Genomic DNA, 17,965 nt, shown 5'->3' with positions numbered 1-17,965 from the left:
AACTTTAAAAAGAACCAAAAACACAAAAAAAAATGATTTTAGTGCCCCAAAAAACTTTAAAAAAAACCAAAAACACAAAAATAAACCAAAAAACCACAAAAAAAAGGGCCGTGGAAATGTTTGGTGTGCCCCCCCAGATCGGGGGGACACGATTTAAGGATTAATGTTTTAGTTTCCTCCCAAAAGAGTTCTGTGGACCAATGGTGGCGCTTTGGAGGCGTGGCCTATTCACTTGGAGCCTGGAACAGTGAGAGAAGGAGCTACCTGCTGTTGTTGCTCCTGCCTGGAAAGCCTTTGTGAGACCTGTGAAACAGCCCAGGAAGAGGAGGAAGGGGCTTACTACAATTCCAATTCATCCAGAGGGAGAGGAGGAGAGCAGAAAATTCAACAACTTCATTACTGCTACAGAAAGTTGGAGAGAGGGGGAAAAAGAATAACAACTATCCAGTGTGGAAGGAGGGAGAAACCTCATCAACCAAAGGTGGGTGTGTTTTGGTGCATTCCCCGAAAGACTTTGTTGTATCGGTGGGGGGAGGAAAGAAGACTTGCTAGAGGGCTGGAACATCGCGGGGGGTGTGTGTGTGTGGAAGTGTGTGTGGGGGTCTTGCTTACAGCTAGGCCCCACACACCACTGAAGCACCCCTCCTCCATTGCCTAGCCTGGGATAGCTGGAGCTACCTGGCTGAAGACTGATTAATTACCCTATTTAACATCGTTGGGAGTGTGTGCCTGGGTGGCTCCAGCTACCCCAGGTGAAGACATCTTCTCCCCCCACCCGAAGACCATCCACAAAGACTGTTTTTTGCCATCTGGGGAGTGCACCCCAAGAAACACCCACCCATCGCTGTGAGGGGAGACCTGCCCTCACAGCTTCCCTCTTTCCCACTACTATCTCTCTTTCTCTCTCTCTCTGTCTCTCCCATCTCTCTCTGAGATTCCTTTCCTCCTAATTGAAAAAAACAATTAAGACAACTGAGCAGAGGGAGCAAGGCCCCTCGCCAATTGTCAACTAGGGGAGAGGTGTGGCTCTTTTAGAGCTCCCTCTGTTCAAACACCAACGAGGCAATTTAAGAACATTAAGGCCTGTGACTTTGGGGTGGGTGTGGCCCTTAAAGGGACCCCGTGATGGCGACTCCATCCACGCCAGTGGCGGGGCCAGCAAAGACATATGCGCAGGCGGCGTCCACATCCACGGCGCCTCCTGCGCCTCCTGCTGCCCTGCCACCTTTCAGACTAATAACAAAGAAACACGGGGTCAAGAGCTACACTCACCCCACAATGAGCATTGAGGAGTGCGTGCGGGCGATGGCTGGGGTAGTGGGCCCCTCGGCCATTGTCGCAGCCTCCAAGATGTCTGGGAAGGCGATGTTCTTCCTGGGGTTGGAGCGGGCGGTGTCCCTGGCCCTTGAAAAGGGGCTCACGTTGGGCGGGACGTTCCTGCCAGTGGACCCTTTCAAGGCCACCGCGCAGATGGTCATCCTTTCAAACATCCCGCCCTTTGTTCCCGCTGAGCTCCTCCTCCCTCACCCAAACCAACTGGGGGAGGTAAGGTCGGGGATTAACCCCATACCGCTCGGCCTCAGGGAGAACAGCCTGCACCACGTGTTCTCCTTCCGCCGCCAGCTCTTTGTCCGGCTGGCGTGGGAGGAGACGACAGAGGGTAATTTTAATGTGCTGCACGAGGGGACTGCCTACCGCGTCTTCTGGACGTCGCACGGCGTGCGGTGCCATGCCTGTACGGAGGTGGGGCATGTTTGTAAGAACTGCCCCGCCTCCAAGGCCGCCAAATCAACGAGGGCGGCCAAGGCTGGCGCCGCCGACACCCCTCCCCCTAGTAGCGTCCGCGTGCCGGGAGCTGTGGGTGCGCGGGCATCGTCGGAGGTCTTTGTTTTCACGGCCTCCGGCGGGGGGGAGAGAGAGCGTCCGATCAGAAAGAAGGCGCGGAGGAAGGCGAAACATCTCGAGGCGGGTCCCCTCAGTGCGCCAGACAATTTGATCACCGCGCTCAGCCCAACCCCGTCACCGGCGAGCGCGGGGTGCTCTGAGCCCGTGCCCGAGCCCTTGACCAATATCACAGAGGGGTTCGTGCGCGGGCAAGATAATAAAAAGGGGGGAGTGGAGCGGGAGGCCTCGGCAGACATGGAGGTCTCCCTGCCACCGCGCCCCCCCAGGAACAAAAGGAGGCGCCGCTCCAATGAGGCGGAGGGGGAACAACATCCCTCCGCGGAGGAGTCGGTGCCCACCGCGTGTCCCGCGTCCCCTACCAGCGCCCCAAATTGCGTCGCAGGCGAGAGGAGTCTGTCCCCGGGGAGGGTGAGACAGTCGAGGCTGCCCAGCCTCTGCCTCCCGGGGATGGCGTGGAAGATCTGCCTGTCGTGGGGGACGTGGGGCCAGCGAAGGAATGCGTAGCCGCCGGGTCGAGCGTACCGGGGACTGAGGTGGGCGGGGCCGAAAAGGCCGAACCTGAGCCCGCCCAGCTATTAAGCAACTTCCCCCGGGAGTCGCTTGGCCCAGAAGAAACAAAATATGTTAAAAATTTTAATGATTCTGTACACGCTGGGCCGGGGGGTGGCGGCGGGGAGGGGGAAGAACAACAACCCTCGCCCCCTACTTTGGAGCTGGGGTACTTGGAGGACCTGGAGAATTTCTTTGGCCGGGTCTCTCCGTGTTCCCCGGCTCCTGGGGCAGAGGAGGAACCCCTTCCGCTGTCGCTTCCTGACCCAGCACCGCTTTTAAAAGAGCCCAGTGGGGACTCCTCTGCCGACGATCCTGGGGGTGGGATCGGGGCGGAGCCGGGCCGGATGGAGCGGCTGGGCCGTTTGCCGTACCTCGTGCGGTCGACGGGCCGGCTGCTGGCGGCGACCTCCCGGAGGGGGACGGGGACTCGGTGGGGGACGAGGGAGAAGATCTCGAGTCCATCGCCAGTGAGGCGGTGGATCTCCTCATGCCCGCCACTGAGTCCCCCCTCATTCCTGCAAAGGAACTCCGGGACTTTTTGGTCCAGAGCCAGGGTCGCTGTAACCGAGCCCATCTGGCCCTGGAAAGATGGTCCAAGCCGGGGCTGCTCGTCGCGTCCGTCCGCGCCGCCACAGAAACCATGGCCGCGGGCGGGCCCTAATCAAAGGCGCAAGGCCTTGAGCTGCGCCGGCTCAAAAGGTTCCTCGCTGGGCTGCTAAAGGAGTGGAGGTCAACAAACGACTCCGCTCCCTCCCCCACAATAGGTTAAGGTAGAGGTTGCACGATGCTTTTGTAATGAAGATAACCATAGCCAGCCTCAACATCAACGGCAGCAGAGAGGCACACCGTAGATTTAACAATTTTTCGCACCTGAGGGAGGGAAAATATGCGGTGTGCTTCCTGCAAGAAGCCAACACCGTTCCGGGAGACGAAGCCATGTGGCTCCTGGAATGGCAAGGAGAGGTCCGCATGAGCCACCTCACTACTACTTCTTTTGGGGTGGCCATCTTGTTGGCCCCGCATTTTCAGCCGGAGATCTTGGGGGTCGAGGAGACCGTGCCAGGCCGCTTGCTGCACGTCACAGTTCGCCTGGGGGACGTGCCGCTCCATCTCGTGAATGTGTACGCCCCTCAGCCCGGCCTGCAGCAAACGCGCTTCTTCGAAGAAGTGTCCGCTCTTCTTGGCTCCATCGACGTCGGCGACTGCATTGTCCTCGGGGGGGATTTTAACTGCACCCTCGAGGCAAGGGACCGGTCCGGGGCCCCGCAGAGCATGACGGCGATGGAGAAGTTGAGGGACCTGGTCGGGTCCTTCGACTTGGTGGACGTCTGGCGAAATCTCCATCCCGACTCGAGCGCCTTTACTTCGGTGAGGCCTGGAGTAGGCTGTTCCAGAGTTGACCGCCTTTACGTGTCTCGGGCGTACGTTTCCTGCATCCCAGTGGCCTCCATGCAGCCGGTGCCGTGTTCGGACCACCACCTGGTGTGGGCGGAGCTCGCTTCGCTCCGCGCGAGGACGGGGTCCGCGTACTGGCATTTTAACAACCAGCTGCTGGAGGACGTGCGGTTCCAGGATTCGTTCCGTCATTTCTGGGCCGACTGGAGAAGGAAGCAGTGGGGCTTCCCCTCCTTGAGGCTATGGTGGTACATGGGCAAGGCTCACGCCCGTGTCTTCTGTCAAGAGTACGCGAGGGGGTCAACCAAGAGGCGGGCGGCCAGGGTCGGGCGCCTAGAAAAAGTGGTGCTCGACCTGGAGTCCCGTCTCGGTCAAGTCGTCGAGGACCCGGCCCTGTGGATGGTGTATGAAGCGAAGAAGGCCGCGCTGAAGAACCTGCAGCTCGTCGGGTCTCGAGGCGCGTTCGTGAGGTCACGGATCCGGTTCCTGCGGGACCTGGACCGCGGCTCCCCCTTCTTCTACGCGCTGCAAAAAAGACAGAGTGTCCGTAAGCAGCTCTTGACGCTGCTGGCCGACGACGGCTCTCTCGTCTCGGATCTGGAGGGCGTCAACAACAGGGCCCGTGAATATTACGGGGCTCTGTTCTCTCCGGAGCCGTCCAGCGAGGAAGTGCGTAAAGTTTTGTGGGAGGACCTGCCGAAGGTCGGCCCGGAGGGTGCCGAAAATCTGGAAGCTCCGCTAAGCCTGGCGGAGCTGACCGGCGCCCTCGACCGGCTCTCGAGGGGAAAAGCCCCGGGGCTGGACGGGCTGACCGTGGAGTTCCACAGAGCGTTCTGGGACGTCCTGGGGGGCGACTACGCGCGGGTCCTGGGGGAAAATCTGGCGACCGGGGAGATGCCCCTCTCTTGGCGCAGGGCAGTCATCGTCCTGCTTCCTAAGAAGGGCGATCTCCGCCTCCTTAAGAACTGGCACCCGGTCTCCCTCCTCAGCACGGACTACAAAATCTTCACCAGGGCGATGTCTGCTCGCCTTGGTGCCATGCTGGACCACATGATCCATCCCGACCAGTCCTACACGGTCCCGGGCCGGACAATCCATGATAACATCCATCTGGTCCGGGACCTCATCCATCATTCCCAGGAGGCTGGTCTGTCGGTCGCCTTCCTATCTCTTGACCAAGAGAAGGCGTTCGACAGGGTGGATCACGACTATCTGCTCGGAACTCTGCGCGCTTTCGGGTTCAGGACGCATTTCGTCACCCGGATCCGACTTTTGTATGCCGCCGCGGAGTGTCTGATTAAGGTTAACGGGTCCTTGACGGCGCCCCTTCGCTTTAGGAGAGGGGTGCGCCAGGGATGCCCCATGCCTGGCCTGTTATATGCCATCTGCGTGGAGCCTTTCCTGCGCCTCCTGTGGACGAAATTGACGGGACTGGCTCTGCAAGGGCCGGGCGTGGAGGTCGTCCTCTCGGCTTACGCCGATGATGTGCTCCTCGCGGTAGAGGATCCCGCTGACCTGCGGAGGATGCGTGAGTGCCAGGAGATTGACTCGGCCGCATCTTCTGCCAGGATCAACTGGGAGAAATGTTCCGGACTCCTGATGGGTCAGTGGTGGGTGGACTCCCTGCCGGAGGAGCTTAGGCCTTTTGCCTGGAGAACGACCCATCTCCTCTATCTGGGAGTCTACCTTAGCCCCGACGAGGAAGCCTGGCTGGCGAACTGGCAAGAACTGGAGGCCAAGGTCGCCGCTCGCCTCGGGCGCTGGACAGGACTGCTCCGAGCGCTGTCCTACAGGAGTCGAGCGCTAGTCATAAACCAGCTGGTGGCCGCCATGTTGTGGTACCGGCTGGTCACTTTGACCCCTCCCCCTGCGTTTGTCACCAAGATACAGAAGAAGCTGGTGGACTTCTTCTGGAACAACAGGAAGCACTGGGTCTCTGCCGCGGTCTTGAGTCTCCCGCTTGGGGAGGGCGGTCAGTCGTTGGTGTGCGTCAGCGCCCAGCTCGCGACTTTCCGTCTTCAGACCCTGCAGAGATACCTTTACGTCGAGCCCCCTCATAGGTGGCATGCTCTGGCGACGTATTTTTTCCGCCAGCAGCACGGCCTCAACTACGACACGCAGCTCCTGTTTGTGAGCTTGGGGGGCGTCAGGACCGCCTTCCGGGAGCTGCCTGTCTTTTACAAGGAACTCACCAGGGTCTGGAACAAAGTCTCCACCAGGCGCAGCTCCACCGGCTGGAGTGGCGGCTGTCCTGCAGGAGCCGCTGCTCGGGAATCCGTACCTCCACGACCGAGGTTTTAGGTGGCGATCGGACGAGAGGGCTGTGGCTGGTGAGGTGACCAGGGTCAGGGACCTGCTCGATGGCGGAGGAGCGGGCTGGATGGTGGCAGACACGCTGGCGCGGCGCCTAAATTCTGCCAACGTCCGCCGATGCCATCGAGTCGCTAAAAACAGCTCTGGGCCCCGACTCCGTTAGGTGCATCGAGGAGGCTCAAGCACGTGGGGAGATCCCGTCCGAACTGACCCCCGTCCGGACGGAATTCCTCATCGGTGCCAAACCCCGGAACCTCCCTCGGGAGCCGGCGCCTCACAACTTGAGCCGCCTCGAGGAAATCCCCTCCGTACCTTTCAGTTCCGCGCGGAGGGGTTTCCTGTACGGGCTGCTCCTGCACACTCTCAACTTTGCCATCCTCGCTTGCCGTCCGGACATGCCATGGAGTACCATCTTGCCGTCCGGAGGAGGTGGGGGTCCCCGATGGAGGTCACTTTACGCAGGAGTCCTCCCACTATTTATCGGCGACTTGGCCTGGAGGGTGGTGCACGGAGCAGTGCCGTGCAATAAATTTTTAAGCCGGTTCACGTTCTCCCAGGCCGCCTGCAATTTCTGCGCTCTGGAAGAGTCCGTGTTCCATGGTTTTATTGAATGCACGAGGTTGCAGCCCCTGTTTTATTATTTAAAGGGGCTGCTCCTGAAATTCTGGCTGCACTTCAGTCCCACACTCCTGATCTTTGGGCACCCTGTGCGGAGGGGAGTGGGTAGGTCCGGGGGCCTCCTCGTAGGACTGCTCCTGGGCACGGCCAAGGGTGCCATCAGCCGGTCCAGGCAGCGGGCGTTCGAGGGGGTCGTTCAACCTGACTGCCTGCCTCTCTTCCGCACGTACATCCGTGCCAGGGTGTCCTTGGAGATGGAGCACGCGGTGTCCACCGGTACGCTCGCGGCCTTCCGCGAGAGGTGGGCGCCGGAGGGACTGGAGTGCATCATCATGCCCGGCAACCAAATTTTAATTTGATTTTATGTTTTAAAGTTTAATTTGTTTTAATTGCCGGTGTTTTTAGTGACCCCCTCCCCTTTTATAGGGGGCACTTGGAGAAAAAAAATATATATGATTTTAGTGCCCAAAAAAAACTTAAAAAAAAACAAAAACACAAAAAAAACACAAAAAAAGGGCCTTGGAAATGTCTGGTGCGCCCCCCAGATCGGGGGGACACGATTTAATGATTGAATGTTTTAGTTTCCTCCCAAAAGAGTTCTGTGGACCAATGGTGGAGCTTTGGAGGCGTGGCCTATGCACTTGGAGCATGGAGCAGTGAGAGAAGGAGCTTGCTGCTGTTGCTCCTGCCTGGAAAGCCTGGAGTGAGCCCTGTGAAACAGCCCAGGAAGAGGATGAAGGGGCTTTCTACATTCCAATCCATCCAGAGGGAGAGGAGGAGAGCGGAAAATTCAACAACCTTTAATACTGCTGCAGTGAGTTGGAGAGAGTGGGAAAAAGATCAACAACTAGCCAGTGTGGAAGGAGGGAGAAACTTCATCAACCAAAATTCCTCTCCGACCAATCCAGGCAATCGAACCTAGTCCAGGAGATCCCCTGGCCATCTTCTATTCCCTGCAGTGCTTACCATTATATCTGCTCGGTCCAACAAAAGGTCATCCAGTCTCATCCCAATTACCAGCTCTAGTTCTGTAACCCTGCAGGTTACAGCACTTTAGGTGCCCATCCAACCATCTCTTAAAAGTGGTGAGGGTTTCTGCATCCACCACTCTTCCAGGCAGTGAGTTCCAGATCCCCACAACCTTCTGCGTAAAGAAGCCCCCCCATCAAATTCCCTCTAAACCTTCCAACAATCACCTTAAAACTATGCCCCCTCGTAATAGACCCCTCCAACAATGGAAATAGACCCTTACTATCCCCTATATCCAGGCCCCTCAATATTTTGTACACCTCAATGAGGTCTCCTCTCAACCTCCAATGAGAACAAACCCAGCCTATCCAATCTGTCCTCATAACTAAGATTCTCCATTCCAGGCAGCATCCTAGTAAATCTCCTCTGCACCCTCACTAGTGCAATCACGTCTTTCCTATAATACAGCGACCAGAACTGCACACAGTACTCCAGCTGTGGCCTAACCAAAGTATTATACAATTTAAGCATAACCTCCCTGCTCTTATATTCTATGCCTCGTTCAATAAAGGCAAGCATTCTGTATGCCTTCTTAACCACCTTATCCACCTGGCCTGCTACTTTCAGGGAATCTGTGGACCAATGGTGGAGCTTTGGAGGCGTGGCCTATTCAGTTGGACCCTTTTATAGGGGGCACTTGGAGAAAAAAATATGATTTTAGTGTCCAAAAAAACTTTAAAAAGAACCAAAAACACAAAAAAAAATGATTTTAGTGCCCCAAAAAACTTTAAAAAAAACCAAAAACACAAAAATAAACCAAAAAACCACAAAAAAAAGGGCCTTGGAAATGTTTGGTGTGCCCCCCAGATCGGGGGGACACGATTTAAGGATTAATGTTTTAGTTTCCTCCCAAAAGAGTTCTGTGGACCAATGGTGGCGCTTTGGAGGCGTGGCCTATTCACTTGGAGCCTGGAACAGTGAGAGAAGGAGCTACCTGCTGTTGTTGCTCCTGCCTGGAAAGCCTTTGTGAGACCTGTGAAACAGCCCAGGAAGAGGAGGAAGGGGCTTACTACAATTCCAATTCATCCAGAGGGAGATGAGGAGAGCAGAAAATTCAACAACTTCATTACTGCTACAGAAAGTTGGAGAGAGGGGGAAAAAGAATAACAACTATCCAGTGTGGAAGGAGGGAGAAACCTCATCAACCAAAGGTGGGTGTGTTTTGGTGCATTCCCCTAAAGACTTTGTTGTATCGGTGGGGGGAGGAAAGAAGACTTGCTAGAGGGCTGGAACATCGCGGGGGATGTGTGTGTGTGGAAGTGTGTGTGGGGGTCTTGCTTACAGCTAGGCCCCACACACCACTGAAGCACCCCTCCTCCATTGCCTAGCCTGGGATAGCTGGAGCTACCTGGCTGAAGACTGATTAATTACCCTATTTAACATCGTTGGGAGTGTGTGCCTGGGTGGCTCCAGCTACCCCAGGTGAAGACATCTTCTCCCCCCACCCGAAGACCATCCACAAAGACTGTGTTTTTTGCCATCTGGGGAGTGCACCCCAAGAAACACCCACCCATCGCTGTGAGGGGAGACCTGCCCTCACAGCTTCCCTCTTTCCCACTACTATCTCTCTTTCTCTCTCTCTCTGTCTCTCCCATCTCTCTCTGAGATTCCTTTCCTCCTAATTGAAAAAAACAATTAAGACAACTGAGCAGAGGGAGCAAGGCCCCTCGCCAATTGTCAACTAGGGGAGAGGTGTGGCTCTTTTAGAGCTCCCTCTGTTCAAACACCAACGAGGCAATTTAAGAACATTAAGGTCTGTGACTTTGGGGTGGGTGTGGCCCTTAAAGGGACCCCGTGATGGCGACTCCATCCACAACAGTGGCGGGGCCAGCAAAGACATATGCGCAGGCGGTGTCCACATCCACGGCGCCTCCTGCGCCTCCTGCTACCCTGCCACCTTTCAGACTAATAACAAAGAAACACGGGGTCAAGAGCTACACTCACCCCACAATGAGCATTGAGGAGTGCGTGCGGGCGATGGCTGGGGTAGTCGGCCCCTCGGCCATTGTCGCAGCCTCCAAGATGTCTGGGAAGGCTGTATTCTTCCTGGGGTCCGAGCGGGCGGTATTCCTGGCCTTTGAAAAGGGGCTCACGGTGGGCGGGACATTCCTGCCGGTGGACCCTCTCGAGGCCACCGCGAAGAGGGTCATCCTTTCAAACATCCCGCCCTTTGTTCCTGCTGAGCTCCTCCTCCCTCACCAAATCCAACTGGGGGAGGTAAGGTCAGGGATCAACCCCATACCGCTCGGCCTCAGGGAGAGCAGCCTGCGCCACGTGTTCTCCTTCCGCCGCCAGCTCTTTGTCCAGCTGGCGTGGGAGGAGACGACGGAGGGATCATTTAATGTGGTGCACGAGGGGACTGCCTACCGCGTCTTCTGGACGTCGGACGGCGTGCGGTGCCATGCCTGTAGGGAGGTGGGGCATGTTCGTAAGAACTGCCCCGCCTCAACGGCTGCCAAACCACCGAGGGCGGCCAAGGCTAGTGCCGACGCCACCCCTCCCCCTATTAGCGTCCACGTGCCTGGAGCTGTGGGTGCGCGGGCATCGTCGGGGGCCTTTGTTTTCATGGCCTCCGGCGAGGGGGAGGGAGAGCGTCCGATCGGAAAGAAGGCGCGGAGGAAGGCTAAACATCTCGAGGCGGGTCCCCTCGGTGCGCCAAACAACTTGTTTACCGCGCTCAGCCCAACCCTGTCACCGGCGAGCGCGGGGTGCCCTGAGCCCGTGCACGAGCCCTTGACCATTACCGCAGAGGGGCTTGGGCGCGGGCAAGAAAAGAAAAAGGGGGGAGTGGAGCGGGAGGCCGCGGCAGACATGGAGGTCTCCCTGCCTCCACGCCTCCCCCAGGAACAAAAGAGGCGCCGCTCCAATGAGGCGGAGGGGGAACAACATCCCTCCGCGGAGGAGTCGGTGCCCGCTGCGTGTCCCGCGTCCCCAACCAGCGCCCCCAAACTGCGCCATAGGCGAGAGGAATCTGTCCCCGGGGTGGGTGGGGCAGTCGAGGCTGCCCAGCCTCTGCTTCCCGGGGATGGCGTGGAAGATCTGCCTGTCGTGGTGGGTGTGGGGCGCGCGGAGGAATGCGTTGCCGCCGGGTCGAGCGTCCTGGGGACTGAGGTGGGCGGGGCCGAAAAGGCCGAACCTGAGCCCGCCCAGCCTTTATCCAACTTCCCCCGGGTGTCGCTCGGCCCGGAAGAAATACAAAGTGTTAACAATTTTAACGATTCTGTATACGCTGGGCCAGGGGGTGGCGGCAGGGAGGGGGAAGAACACCAACCCTCGCCCCCTACTTTGGAGCTGAGGTACTTGGAGGACCTGGAACATTTCTTTGACCAGGTCTCTCCGGTTTCCCCGGTTCCTGGGGCGGAGGAGGACCCCCTTCCGCTGTCGCTTCCTGACCCAGCACCGCTTTTAAAAGAGCCCAGTGGGGACTCCTCTGCCGACGATCCTGGGGGTGGGATTGGGGCAGAGCCAGGGTTGGATGGAGCGGCCGGGCCGTTTGCCGTACCTCGTGCGGTCGACGGGCCGGCTGCTGGCGGCGACCTCCCGGAGGGGGACGGGGACTCGGTGGGGGACGAGGGAGAAGATCTAGAGTCCATCGCCAGTGAGGCAGTGGATCTCCTCGTGCCCGCCGCTGAGACCCCCTCATTCCTGTAAAGGAACTCCGGGACTTTTTGGCCCAGAGCCAGGGTCGCTGCAACCGAGCCCATCTGGCCCGGGAAAAATGGTCCGAGCCGGGGCTGCTCATCGCGTCCGTCCGCGCCGCCGCTAAAACCACGGCCACGGGCGGGCCTTTACCAAAGGCACAAAGCCTTGAGCTGCGCCGGCTCAAAAGGTTCCTCGCTGGGCTGCTGAGGGAGTGGAGGTCAAAAAATGACTCCACTCCTCCCCCTCCACAATAGGTTAGGTAGAGGTTGCACTATGCTTTTGTCATGAAGATAACCATAGCCAGCCTCAACATCAACGGCGGCAGAGATGCACGCCGTAGATTTAACAATTTTTCGCTCCTGCGGGAGGGGAAATATGCGGTGTGCTTCCTGCAAGAAACCCACACCGTTCCAGGAGACGAAGCCACATGGCTCCTGGAATGGCAAGGAGAGGTCCGCATGAGCCACCTCACCGTCACTTCTTTTCAGCCGGAGATCTTGGGGGTCGAGGATCCCGTGCCAGGCCGCTTGCTGCACGTCACGGTTTGCCTGGGGGAACGTGCCGCTCCATCTCGTGAACGTGTATGCCCCTCAGCCCGGCCCGCAGCAAGCGCGCTTCTTCGAAGAAGTGTCCGCTCTTCTTGGCTCCGTCAACGACGGCGACTGCATTGTCCTCGGGGGGGAATTTAACTGCACCCTCGAGGCGAGGGACCGCTCCGGTGCCCCGCAGAGCATGACGGCGATCGAGAAGTTGAGGGACCTGGTCGGGTCCTTCGACTTGGTGGACATCTGGCGAAATCTCCACCCCGACTCCAGCGCCTTTACATGGGTGAGGCCTGGAGTAGGATGTTCCAGAATCGACCGCCTTTACGTGTCTCGGGCGTACGTTTCCTGCGTCCCGGCGGCCTCCATGCGGCCGGTGCCGTGTTCGGACCACCACCTGGTGTGGGCGGAGCTCGCTTCGCTCCACGCGAGGACGGGGTCCGCGTACTGGCATTTTAGCAACCAGCTGTTGGAGGACGTGCGGTTCCAGGACTCGTTCCGTCGTTTCTGGGCCGACTGGAGAAGGAAGCAGGGGGGCTTCCCCTCCTTGAGGCTATGGTGGGACGTGGGCAAGGCTCACGTCCGCGTCTTCTGTCAAGAGTACGCGAGGGGGTCCACCAAGAGGCGGGCGGCCAGGGTCGGGTGCCTAGAAAAAGAGGAGCTCGACCTGGAGTCCCGTCTCGGTCAAGTCATCGAGGACCCGATGCCGTGGGCTGTGTACGAAGCGAAGAAGGCCGCGCTGAAGGACCTGCAGCTCGTCGGGTCCCGAGGCGCGTTCGTGAGGTCGCGGATCCGGTTCCTGCAGGATCTGGACCGTGGCTCTCCCTTCTTCTACTCGCTGGAAAAAAGACAGAGTGTCCGTAAGCAACTCTTGATGCTGCTGGCCGACGACGGCTCTCTCGTCTCGGATCTGGAGGATGTCAACAACAGGGCCCATGAATATTACAGGGCTCAGTTCTCTCCGGAGCCGTCCAGCGAGGAAGCGCGTAGAGTTTTGTGGGAGGACCTGCCGAAGGTCAGCCCGGAGGGCGCCGAAAATCTGGAAGCTCCGCTAAGCCTGGCGGAGCTGACCGGTGCCCTCGACCGGCTCTCAAGGGGAAAAGCCCCGGGGCTGGATGGGCTGACCGTGGAGGTCCACAGGGCGTTCTGGGACGTCCTGGGGGGCGACTACGCGCGGGTCCTGGGGGAAAGTCTGGCGACCGGGGAGATGCCCCTCTCTTGGCGCAGAGCAGTCATCGTCCTGCTGCCTAAGAAGGGCGATCTCCGCCTCCTTAAGAACTGGCGCCCGGTCTCCCTCCTCAGCACGGACTACAAAATCTTTGCCAGGGCGATGTCTGCTCGCCTTGGTGCCGTGCTGGACCACATGATCCACCCCGACCAGTCCTACACGGTCCCAGGCCGGACAATCCACGATAACATCCATCTGGTCCGGGACCTCATCCATCATTCCCAGGAGGCTGGTCTGTCGGTCGCCTTCCTATCCCTCGACCAAGAGAAGGCGTTCGACAGGGTGGATCACGACTATCTGTTCGGGACTCTGCGCGCTTTCGGGTTTGGGACGCATTTCGTCGCCCGGATCCGACTTTTGTACGCTGCCACGGAATGTTACGATTAAGGTTAACGGGTCCTTGACGACGCCCCTTCGCTTTGGGAAGGGTGCGCCAGGGATGCCCCATGTCCGGCCAGTTATGTGCCATCTGCGTGGAGCCTTTCCTGCGCCTCTTGCGGACGAGGTTGACGGGACTGGCTCTGCAAGGGCCGGGCGTGGAGGTCGTCCTCTTGGCTTACGCCGATGACGTGCTCCTCGCGGTAGAGGATCCCGCTGACCTGCGGAGGATGCGTGAGTGCCAGGAGATTTACTCGGCCGCGTCCTCCGCCAGTATCAACTAGGAGAAATGTTCCGGACTCCTGGTGGGTCAGTGGCAGGTGGACTCCCTGCCGGAGGAGCTCAGGCCTTTTGTCTGGAGCACGACCCATCTCCTCTATCTGGGAGTCTACCTTAGTCCCGACGAGGAAGCCTGGCCGGCGAACTGGCACGAGCTGGAGGCCAAGGTCGCCGCTCGCCTAGGGCGCTGGACAGGACTGCTCCGAGTGCTGTCCTCCAGGGGTCGAGCGCTAGTCATAAACCAGCTGGTGGCCGCCATGCTGTGGTACCAGCTGGTCACTTTGACCCCTCCCCCTGCGTTTGTCACCAAGATACAGAAGAAGCTGGTGGACTTCTTCTGGAACAACAGGAAGCACTGGGTCTCTGCCGCGGTCTTGAGGCTCCCGCTTGGGGAGGGCGGTCAGTCGTTGGTGTGCGTCAGCACCCAGCTCGCGACTTTCCGTCTTCAGACCCTGCAGAGATATCTTTACGTCGAGCCCCCTCCTAGGTGGCGTGCTCTGGCGACGTACTTCTTCCGCCAGCAGCACGGCCTCAACTACGACACGCAGCTCCTGTTTGTGAGCATGGGGGGCGTCAGGACCGCCGTCCAGGAGCTGCCTATCTTTTACAAGGAATTCACCAGGGTCTGGAACAAAGTCTTCACCAAGCGCAGCTCTCCACCGGCTGGAGTGGCGGCCGTCCTGCAGGAGCCGCTGCTCGTGAATCCGTACCTCCACGACCGAGGTTTTAGGTGGCAGTCGGACGAGAGGGCTGTGGCTGGTGAGGTGACCAGGGTCAGGGACCTGCTCGATGGCGGAGGAGCGGGCTGGATGGTGGCAGACACGCTGGCGCGGCGCCTAAATTCAGCCAACGTCCGCCGCGCGGCCGATGCCATCGAGTCGCTAAAAACAGCTCTGGGCCCTGACCCCATTAGGTGCATCGAGGAGGCTCAAGCACGTGGGGAGATCCCGTCCGAACTGACCCCCGTCCGGACGGAATTCCTCATCGGCGCCAAACCCCGGAACCTCCCTCGGGAGCCGGCGCCTCACACCTTGAGCCGCCTCGGGGAAATCCCCTCCGTGCCTTTCAGTTCCGTGCGGAGGGGTTTCCTGTACGGGCTGCTCCTGCACACTCTCAACTTTGCCATCCTCGCCTGCCGTCCGGACACGACATGGCGTACCAGCTTGCCGTCCGGAGGAGGCGGGGGTCCCCGATGGAGGGCACTCTACGCGGGAGTCCTCCCACTATTTATCGGAGACTTGGCCTGGAGGGTGGTGCACGGAGCAGTGCCGTGCAATAAATTTTTAAGCTGGTTCACGGGCTCCCAGGCCGCCTGCAATTTCTGCGGTCTGGAAGAGTCCGTGTTCCATGTTTTTATCGAATGCACGAGGTTGCAGCCCCTGTTTTATTATTTAAAGGGGCTTCTCCTGAAATTCTGGCTGCACTTCAGTCCCACACTCCTGATCTTTGGGCACCCTGTGCGGAGGGGAGCGGGTAGGTCCGAGGGCCTCCTCGTAGGACTGCTCCTGGGCACGGCCAAGGGTGCCATCAGCTGGTCCAGGCAGTAGGTGGTCGAGGGGGTCGTTCAGCCTGACTGCCTGCCTCTCTTCCGCACGTACATCCGCACCAGGGTGTCCTTGGAGATGGAGTACGCGGTGTCCACCGGTACGCTCGCGGCCTTCCGCGAGAGGTGGGCACCGGAGGGACTGGAGTGCATCATCACGTCTGGCAACCAAATTTTAACTTGATTTTATGTTTTAAAGTTTAATTTGTTTTAATTGCCGGTGTTTTTTGTGTCCCCTATCCCCTTTTATAGGGGGCACTTGAAGAAAAAAAATATATGATTTTAGTGCCCAAAGAAAAACACAAAAAAATGTTTTAAAAAAACACAAAAAAAAGGGCCTTGAAAATATTTGGTGTGTCCACCAGTTCGGGGGGGCACGATTTAATGTTTTAGTTTCCTCCCAAAAAGAGTTCTGTGGACAAGCACTCCAAGGTCCCTTTGTTCATCTGCACTATTAAGTGGTCTACCGCTTAATGTGTATGCACTTTCCTTATTAGCCCTCCCAAAGTGCATCACCTCACACTTATCTGAATTAAATTCCATTTGCCACTGCTCTGCCCATCTGACCAGTAGATTGATATCCTCCTGCAGCCCATGACTTTTCTCTTCATTATCAACCACACAGCCAATTTTAGTGTTGTCTGCAAACTTCTTAATCATACTCCCTATATTCAAATCTAAATCGTTGATATATACCACAAAAACCAGGGTCCCAGTACTGAGCCCTGCAGAAGCCCACTGGAAACATCCTTCCAGTCACAAAAACATCCATCAATCATTACCCTTTGCTTCCTATGTCCAAGCTAATTTTGGATCCAACTTGACACTTTGCCCTGTATCCCATGGGGTTGAACCTTCATGACCAGTCTATCATGTGGGACCTGATCAAAAGCTTTGCTAAAGTCCATATATACTACATCATACGCACTACCGTTATCAACCCTCTTGGTTACCTCCTCAAAAGTTTCAATCAGGTTAGTCAAACACGATCTTCCCTTAACAAATCCGTGCTGACTGTCCCTAATTAATCCTTGCCTTTCTAAATGCAGATTAGCCCTCCCAAATCTTTCAGGATTTTTTCCAATCATTTTCCCACCACTGAGGTTAGGCTGACAGGCATTTCCCTCGGCATATCCCTTTCTCCCTTCTTCAACGAGGGTACTACATTAGCAGTCCTCCAATCCTCCGGCACCATGCCCAGATCCAAAGAGGACTGTAAATGATGGTCAACGCCTCTGCTATTTCCTCTTTTACTTCGTTCAACAACCTGGGAAGCATTTCTTCCGGGCCTGGGGATTTATTTACTTTCAAAGCTGCTAAACCCCTTAATACTTCCTCTCTCACTATATTTATTTCATCCAGAATATCACACTCCTCCTCGATAGCAGTATCTGCATTACCCCTTTCCTTTGTGAAAACAGGCGCAAAGTATTCATTAAGAACCCTCCCAACATCTTCCGCCTCCACACAAATATTACCCTCATGGTCTCTAATAGGCCCAACCCTTTCTTTAGTTACCCTCTTACTCTTAATATATTTATAGAACATCTTCAGGTTTTCCTTAAATTTACTGGCCAAGAATTTCTCGTGTTCTCTCTTAGCATTCCTAATATCCATTTAAATTTTGCCTCTTAACTTTCTATATTCCTCTAAAGATTCTATAGTATTTAGCCATTGATATATGACATAAGCGTCCCTTTTTTTCTTAATCCGCCCCAGTTAGTCCCTAGACATCCAGGGGGCTCTAGAATTATTTTCCCCAGCCTTTTTCTTTGAGGGCAAATGTTTGGCCTGAGCCTTCCGGATCTCCTCCTTAAATGCCTCCCACTGTTCCGATACTGATTTACCCACAAGTAGCTGTTTCCAGTCCACCATGGCCAAATCACTCCTTAACTTAGCAAAATTAGCTTTTCCCCAATTTGGAACTTTTATTCCAGGCCTATTCTTGTCCTTATCCATAACCAACTTGAATCTGACTGAATTATGGTCGTTGGCACCCATGTGCTCTCCCACTAATACCCCTTCAACGTGCCCAGCTTCATTCCCCAAAACTAAATCCAAGACCGCCCCCTCTCATGTTGGGCTTGCTACATACTGACTAAAAAAGTTCTCTTGAATGCATTTCAAGAATTCCGCACCCTCTATACCCTTCACACTAAATTTGTCCCAATCAATATTTGGATAGTTAAAAACCCCTACTATTACAAAACAATGGTTTTTGGACTTCACAGCAGTTTGCCTACATATTTGCTCCCACTGTTTGGGTGTCTATAATACACTCGCAGCAGTGTGATTTTTATTTTTCAATTCGACCCATATGGCCTCATTTGATGATCCCTCTGACATATCATCCCTCTTCACCATTGTAACCATTTCTTTAATCATTACCACAACGCCACCCCCCACCGACCACCCCCCTCCTGCTTTTTAACCCCCTCTCTGTTTTGTCTAAAAATCCTGTAACCAGGAATATTGATTTGCCAAACCTGCCCCTCTTTCAACCATGTTTCTGTAATGGCTATAATGTCATATTCCCAAGTG

The sequence above is a fragment of the Pristiophorus japonicus genome, chromosome 1 (assembly GCF_044704955.1).
Source record: "Pristiophorus japonicus isolate sPriJap1 chromosome 1, sPriJap1.hap1, whole genome shotgun sequence".
Lineage (NCBI taxonomy): Eukaryota > Metazoa > Chordata > Chondrichthyes > Pristiophoridae > Pristiophorus > Pristiophorus japonicus.
This window is presented reverse-complemented; position numbering follows the sequence as displayed.